Source organism: Bidens hawaiensis, unplaced genomic scaffold (assembly GCF_021521415.1).
Source record: "Bidens hawaiensis isolate Kalapana, Puna unplaced genomic scaffold, B.hawaiensis_p1.1 tig00000459_1, whole genome shotgun sequence".
NCBI classification, from domain to species: Eukaryota; Viridiplantae; Streptophyta; class Magnoliopsida; order Asterales; family Asteraceae; genus Bidens; species Bidens hawaiensis.
This window is the reverse complement of record NW_027491031.1, coordinates 974,879-984,155: the sequence shown is the minus strand read 5'-3', so window position 1 is coordinate 984,155 and position 9,277 is coordinate 974,879.

Sequence of the window (9,277 nt, the reverse complement as noted above, 5' to 3'; positions counted from 1 at the left end):
GGGAAAAATAGCTAAACATATTGAAAAATTATGAAACTTGGTTTTGGAGTCTGATATGGGATGGTAAGATCACTGGTAAAGTTTGGGAATCATTGGAAATGTCTAAGTATGGTTTGTCCGATCATGGCTTAACCGAATTTTAACAGCCGAAAAACGCACAAAAAGGCATTTTGTCAAAAGAGTTAAGTTCTGGAAATTTTGCAGGGGCTATTTAATGACATTAAGGCCATTGGTAAAAATTATCGGATTTTTCGGAGGTCGTTTGATATAAACGGGCCATTTATTACATGATTATAACCTATTAAATGAATTTTTATAAATAAATAAATAATCATAAAATTTCTGAAAACATTTTTATAAAATTCTCCATGTCTTAATGTATTTTTACAAAAATTTACATAATTTATATATAATTACATATTTAGTTATGATTTATCAAAGATTTAAATTATAATTGTTTTAACGAAACCGGCAGTTTTATGTTTAACGGACTGACTGGTATGTCAAAATGTCAAAAGTGGTCAAATATCATATTTTTGAATAATATTGATAAAAACGAACTTTTTACAAGAATTCCGGACAAATCGGGTGGATTGTGCGCGTTTTGTATAATCAAACCCGTGTGAAAACGGAAACGAGCCCTGCAATCAAACCAGATACCGAAACTTTAAAATTCTTTCATAAATCAACTTATTTTATCAATCAATATATTTACTTAAGTTTTATGTGATCTTACCTAATCCCGAAACGTATAAACGATCAACTGAGCTAGGCTCGGAAAACGGTGAAACTGAGCCAAATCCAGTTTTAAACATTTCATAGTATACAACGTCACAATCTAAGACTATGGTCATGTTCTGGACCTAACAGCTATACCCAGATTATCTATACAGCCCAACTTAGCTTGAACACTGTACTAGTATTAACGATACGATACCGTTTATAGGAATCAGGCTATAAACGAGACATCTGACTATTTGATACGTGATTTCTGTGCGAACTACGATAAGGTGAGTTTCACGACCCCCACTTTCTAAACTGTGTTACGAACTTTTGGGGTGAAAAGCATGTTTACATAAACTGTTATACTTGAAAACGTGTGATGATGTGGATTATCTAAGTACTAACACTTGACAAGTCCCCACAAACACAAGTGATTAACTTCGTGCCGGTGGCGTGTGGATAGTACTATCGGTTTGACAAACCCAACTGTGACAGAGCCGGTGGGGTAAGCCGGAACATATGTAAAAACCAGTTGCACATTGTCATTATATATTTACATACTGCTATGTGGTGTTAGACATAGTACATACATGGGGCAAATTGGCTGTTAAATGCCAACAGGAGTGCATGGGCAGGAGAGGCCATGCAGTATAGCTCGTTTCGGTTTCACTTGTGGCTTAGTATAATGCATCATACACAGACATACATACATTCACACTGTAAACTTTACGAACTCGTGAACTGATTTCATTGATACTCGTGAAACTTGAAACTCACCAACTAGACGTAGTTGACCCGTTTTAACATGCTTTTCAGGTAAAGCAAAAGTGGAATGATTTGCTTACATGCTTGGTGTTAGGAAGATAGTTGAATAGCTGTGAATAGACGCTGATATAATACTGTATAAGAAGCTCGTAAACCGGTTATGTGTTTTTCTCATCTAGTTTGTAAACTTAGTACCAACCCATGTATTATGATGTAAATTAGTTTATGAATTTCTTTATAAACAATGTTGTTGATACCAGTTTTATCTGTTACATTCCCGTATTACGCTTCCGCAACTACCTAGTCGGGGTGTGACACCTTGGGAGATCGAGAAGTCAGAACTATCGCCGTCATCGTCACTCGACAATAAAGTGGCGATCGTCCCGTCAGAAGTAATAGCAAAAAGCGGATGAGGGTTTAGAACATACGCACCTGTCTCAAAGGTGGCGTTCGAGACAATGGGCTCAGCCCGCACCTTCTTTGGAAAAAGGAAGCGGGATTAAGTTTTCTCGAGAATAGGCATGCCACTGGCATCCCGGATGCCACGTCGGACACAACCCCTATCTTCAAAAAGCGCATTGAACATCGAACCCCGACCTGAGGAGATAAAAAAATTAATTATAGAATAGATCGCAAAAAAGAATAAAAAACAGTAAGAATAACTTACGTTCATATAAGTCAACAAAAATAGGCTCCATAAATTCTGAGGCACATAAGCGACTCAAGCCTGCCCACTCCAGGGCTTCTTCTGGCAGTGCCCGCATTGGTGTTGGTTCCATCGTAAGTACACGATACCATTCTTTACCTTCATGATTAGTGGTAACAATGTCCGGAAGGGCAGAATTCACCGGACGACGAACCATGTTTAACGACACCACGTCCTCAGAAATCCAAAAGAACTTATTCCGCCAATCTTTAGATACCTTTTCAACTTCATATCCGATGCTTCGGTTAAAGAACTCATGACCCGTATATCAACCATCACGAATGGCAAGACGGTAAAAAACTGGAAATCGATCAATATGTGGCACCATGTCACGTGCTATGCATACGAATTCATAATGACGAATTCGCATCATAGCACGAGGATGCAATTGAGATAAATGGATTCCATAGGCAGTTAACACCTTCTGAAAGAATCTCGTTATGGGTAAACGGAAGTTCCCAAGAACAAAATAATCGGCATACAAAGCCATTTTCCCAGGCGGTGGGAAACTGGCTATAAAACCGATAGAAGGAAACTCTGGTTCCCACTCGGGTGGAATACCATACGTTTCCAGTAACTTTTCATATTCTGAGTAGTCCCATGCAATTTCTATCTCATCAAGTTTAGTCTGAACATTCGACATTTTAGGAAGATTTAAGGAAGACATATAAGAAAGATTCGATACTTTATCAGAGAGAGTATAAGAAGATAATCAGAGGAAAAGAGTGATAAAACTTCTAAAGAAAGGAGTCTCTCCTTATTTATACCCATCGCAATTAATGCTATGGGATATGAACAGTAGAGAGAGAAAAACATCACCCAACCAGTGACTGCCACGTCACGCGGAAAATTCGAAAAAGAGAAAAAGTTGTACAGTCGGGTACAGTGACAGCCGTAAAAAACGTTCCATCACCTATTCGCGCGCCTGCGAGTGGTCAACTTGTCCTTTTTCATGATTATCCACACCATCAGAAGATATTTTCTACCTAATTTCTGAACAATAAAAATCCCCAACACGCATTAAGTCCAGAATTTCACCCGCATAAAGATTTCACACGAAAGAAACACTAGACTGGGGGGACTTGTAGAGGTAGGGTACCAAAAATACCCAAATACCCTTAAGTACCACCCCGCGGGTCACAGAGAATCCTCTTGTAAGCCACCCGCGGAACACATGGACCACCCGCATATCACGAATGAGGAGGAACATCCTCACAACACACGCGGAAGCATCCTGGCATCCTCAAAAGTCATCCGCAGGACCGGATATATGTCCGCCTAAACATCCGAAAGACAATGCTAGCGGGACAGCTGTCATCACTCAAATACTCTCTAGAAGAAGGTCCACGATTCTTACTTGGGGAATACGTAACTAAACAGCCAATAAATAAAGGACACCTGGCCAGTTTGTTATAACCGTGCACATGGCCAGGGTGCAATCCATCCTATCATTGGGAGACGCGTGTCCAGGTTGTTATACCCATGCACATGGGACGTATAGCTCAGCCTATCACAAGAGGACACGCGTCTAGGCAGTTATCAAAGATCTTCTGGAAGAGGACAGCTGGCCCAATCACCTTCCTACATCCTTCGGCTATAAATACCTTGTCAAACGGTATGAGGTATTCATTCACTCACTTGCATTCTGACTACACTTCGTCTGTTTACTTCAGTACTTTCTCCATTTACGAACGTTACTGATTCTCACGCCGGAGGGTGGTTACAGGAAGACCCCCCTTCTTGTCCTTCCTGTAACGAGACTCACGGTGTCTGTTTTGCAAGTTCCGGTCATTGGACTTTGGGAAGTCACACTCATATCATTGGTAGTAGTTATCGTATCTTACCCTGTGGACTCATTGGATCTAGGACCTATACCCGGGGATTGGATCCGTGTTTCTTCAATTGGTTTAAAGTTGAATAATATTGGTACGGTTATTAATGCTGTGTACTAAATTACTAATTCCAAATCTAAAATGTAGTGTTGTAGATTTCGATTAGGGTTAGTTGGGTGATGTAATATAGACTAACGGTTAATTGGGATCAGGTGGGATTAATTGGATTATAACTTATATGCAAACTTTCAAATATAAAGATATAATTTTGGCCGACTTTGACACCTTATTAATCATTGACTAGTCGGTGAGGTGAGGACTAGCGATTAATATATATTTCTGAAGTCTAAGGAATATGTCGTGCTAATGATTTCCAACTCAAGTGGTTAAGGTGAGACACCCAAAGACTTCAATTAAAAAAGTTGGAGGTCTTAGTTTCAAGTCTCACGAGTGTGAGGTCTAGGTTGGGTCTGAGGGTTTTCTTACTTATGGTGGGTTTCCTCCTGAGAGTGTTCTTCGGTACTAGGGGAATAGAGATGATCGAGTGGGCTAGTGGTCAGTCAGTGATATAAATTAGCCGTTAAAAATGTATGTCGAGAGTATTTGCTTATGTTATTCATATATTTATTTATTTGAGCGGTACTTGTTTACTCATATTAATTAACTTTAATAATATATGCATACGTCAAGATTTAAATCATTAACCCTAGTTAGATCAAAACCAGCGGGGCTTGTCCCAATGGCCAGGAAGATGATGGATGACCCGGATGTCCCAGGTTTGAATCCTGATTCCAAACGGATTTTACCAGAGCATTAGAACCTGTTGTGTCTTCAGGCGGGGTGAGCCAACTGGGTTTTACCGGGAACGCCAAGCCAAACTCGGATGCCAACGTGGATCCTGATCATGTCAACATAGTTGGCCAGAGTGGGGTGGCGGGGCACGACGTGTTCGCGCAGTGAGATAACTTAACTGTGAAAGTCACCGTTCGAAAAAAAAACCCCAGTTAGATCAAAACGTACTCGTCTCGTTTCCCCTACAAAACGAGCTCCAAAGGTAGGTGAACAACTCTACGCCCCTTAGTTTTGGGTTGGTTCGTTGTGTACACAACGGTGGGGGCGGGGGTGTTGACCCAATTAGAAGTAATAATTTTGTAATGACTAAAAGAGAGTTATGAAACGTTTTACCACTACACACTTTTATAAAACTAGCCCTTATCAACTAAAACATCACGTGTCAGAAAACGCCCATACATACTTACTTACCACTACAAATGCCTTTACGAAAATACAATATAACCGCCTCAATGTTACAAATATTGAAATATGTTATGGATCATAAAGTCTCTTAAATGGGTCCATTGACTAGTCAAAGGTCAACATGAAAATTTTACATCATTGAAAGTTTGAAACTACATAAAAGTTAAAAAATGTAAAAAACAGATATATACAGATATATCATATATGAATGACCACTATGACGTATGCTTGTTCCTAACTATTAAGCTAGTGCACTCAAGCAGTAATCAATAAAATTCAAAGAAAACTGTGAATTTCATTTGGGGGGGCAGCAACCGTGTGGCTATATATTTATGCTTTCTATTTTTTAAAGACAAATTTATTTTATTTTTAGAATTCGAAGTCTTAAGAGATTTTGTTTCACATATTTGGAGACCAACCCGAAGACGCTAAAGAATTAGGCTGCGATGGATCTTGTGGCTGTGTTGCAATGAGGAAAGTGATGGCCTTTCAATGTTAATCAACGAAAACGACATAAATAAAAAGAGAAGCGATTCTAGTCACGTTTCTTTTTTTCGAATAAATCGTGTGGTATTCTTGTATATTTTGTATCACTATCGATATATATATTATTTTATCGAGTTTGTCTTGAAGGCGCTTTTAATCCAAAATAAATATATACTTAACTTCTTAAACTTTTATAAGTGTATTTAAAGATACTAATTGAATAATATTTATTTTGTGTAACTTATCAGGACCATATTAAGTTCACATACATTTGATCCACAAGTATAAAACTCATTGTCACATGGTCCTTACCTAAGTTTAAATTCACTTAAGTTCGACAAATTACAATATTTAATTATTAAAGAATGAGTATAAAAAAAATAATTTATATATTTTTAGATAAAACTAGTCATTTATCCGCACTAGTCATTTACCCGCGCGCGTTGCGCGGTAAAATCAGTCGGTAAAACTCAGATGTCGCAACGGCGAGTCAACGCGAATTTAATCAATATTAGCTACGTTCGTTACGGTATTGGAACTAAAACAAATTGAAAACAAAAAATAAATATAAAAATTGAGATAGGCCAATGGGGTGGCGTTGGTTAATCCCATATGAAAACTGCGAGTCAGCGTGAATCTAGTCGGTAATTGCTATATATGTTATGGTATTGGAACTAAAACAAAATGAAAACAAAAATAATAAAAGTAGAGGTAAGCCGTTGAAGTGACGTCAGTCGGGCCCAGACGTTGAGGCAGTGACTCAACGACACTCATATAAATTATGGTAACTTTTTTGTTAACATATTTAAAGCAATGTTTATTCGTTCGGTAAACCCGGTCGTTGCAGTGGCGAGTCGGCTCATATTCGGGAGTTGTGGTGGTGAGTGGTAAAACCGGGGCGCTGGTAAAAATCCAAGTTTCACGGTGGTGGGTCAAAGCAAATTTTGTCGATTTCGTTTACATTTGTTACGGCAACAGAACTAAAATAAAGTTCGGTATAACCCGGGCGTTGTTAATACCCGAGTGTTGTCGGTACCGGACGTTGAGCGGTAAGTTGGTAAAACACGAGCATTGTCAGGCCCGAATATTGTGGTGATGAGACGACACGAATTCGGTAAAACAAAAAACAAAACGTTCCTAACAAATTTAGAAATAAAACAACAAAATATTCGGTTGGTAAATCAGACAATTTATGAGTTGAATTTATAATAAACTTGTTTTATAAATACTTGAATTTATGCTAATGAAAACATGTTTTTAAATAGTGGTGGCTCAATAATGACACAGATAGAAAAAAAATTAAAAATAATATTTTTCACCCTTGGTGAGGCTCAAACCCGGGTAATGCATTGAAACACAAACTTCTAACAACATTCTTAGAGCCATCAAACCAGAGCTAACTTCATTATTTTAGTTGCACAAATATTTATATATATGAAAATCCTGAAGCTCATATCAGTTCTGTGGCATCAATTTTCTCTTTTACTATATATGGATAATATGTTATAACTTGTGTAATTTTTTATACACAATAAAAAGGAAAGTAAAGTTAGAGCATCCATAACAACAAACTTTCACAAGCCGTAAGTGTAACAATATATTCCAAAAATTTATTAAAAACATCATCTTTTCTACAACAAACATTCATAACCCCTAATAAAAAGTATTATAATTGTATATATGCACATGAGAGGGGCGGCGGCGAGGGATGGCCCCACAAATATGCAACATTGTAGTTTGTATTCAGAAACCTCATATTCACAAACTTGCTCTACAACGTTGCATAGCATGTTTTAGATGCTCTTATGTAGAGTTTAACACCTCTACCTAATCACATGTTGAGTCCGAGTTAGATGAACTTAGAGCACCCACAACAAGCTACGTTCTTCAAGGTTTGGATTATGTGGCATGGGGCAAAATTTATGGACTCCACCCATTGTTGAGCAAAGTTTGTAAATTAAAGTTTTTGTCTATAGATATAATTCAAACCTCAATGGTGCGTCCGAAAGTCATTCCCTCCTACATACTCATGTACATATTATATATACATATATAACTTTAATATTTTTAATAAGGTTTGTGGATGTTGTTGTCAAAGAAAGTGGAGTTCTTTGAGAATAGTTTGAAATCTACTGTGAAGCTGATATAACAATTTGTAAATGTTTGTTATTAAGGATACTCTTAATATTACGTAGTACTTTATCATCTACTCGAATATTTACCAACCTAATTTATAGCTTTATATAAAATAATTAAGTGTTTGGTATTCAAGAATGATAGGCAGAATGATTTGGTCATTGCGAAAAATGAAAAAAAGAATGTTTGATAGGTTAATAAATTGTAATCATCTATTACCTTGTTAATTTTTTTCTTTTTAAAATACCTCAAATTCATTTCTTCGACATTTTTACTTCACACTACATCATATTATCACCGTCTCACCATACCATCGACCCCCACAGCACCAACACCGCCGCCGCCACCCATCCACCGCCACCATCGCTACTACTACCACCTACCATTGCTACTAATGCCAACCACCATCACCATCCATCACCCATCGTTGTCATCCACCATCATGAGCGCCACCACTCATCACAACCACCATCCACAACTGCCACTGCCAACCTACGCCCACCACTACCCCCACAACCACCACCACCCACTGCTACTCCCACCCACCACCACCACCACTGTCGGTCACCACCAATTTTATTATATATGTTATTTTATCCTGCCTAGCAAACAACGTAAAGTAACGTTTTATTATATTCTCACACGATAATCAAACAAAACAATTGAGTGATATTGATCTATTTCGTTTCTTTGTTTGTTTCATTACCTCGACCATTTCATTCACTTGCATATTTCATTAGCTATTACCAAACATATCCTTAGTATTTAATTCCCTGTAACACTTTAATTAAACATGTGATATATATATATATATATATATATATATATATATATATATATATATATATATATATATATATAAATACTAGATCAAACTCTAGATGGTCAAGCCTCCAAGGTCATGGAATAGGAAATAAAAGTTTGAAGATTAAAGTGGTCAACAAAACTAGTCAAACTTCTTTTACCAACAATATCTTTCAATCATCAAAACGTTGTCCCTGCCACAAATATAAATCCAACTTGATCCTCCATTAATGCTCAACAATAATTACTCAACTATATCTTTGAGTTGATATTATACTATACAAAACCGTGAATGGGTCCACTTAAAATATTTAAAAAAGAACGATCACGTGTTGTTATATGACTTTTCTTACAAGCATTAAAACTACTAAATGTATCAAACAATATATATAAAGTTGTGTGTATGATTATTACAAGACAAACGACCATGACATACAAAAGATTTATGATAAACAGTACACTAGCTACTACAACTTTACATGAGTCTTTTGAAACATATAGATTACTTTTATAGTAAAACTATTTGACAATATATTTGAAATCTTACTTTTATAATTGATAGAAAAGG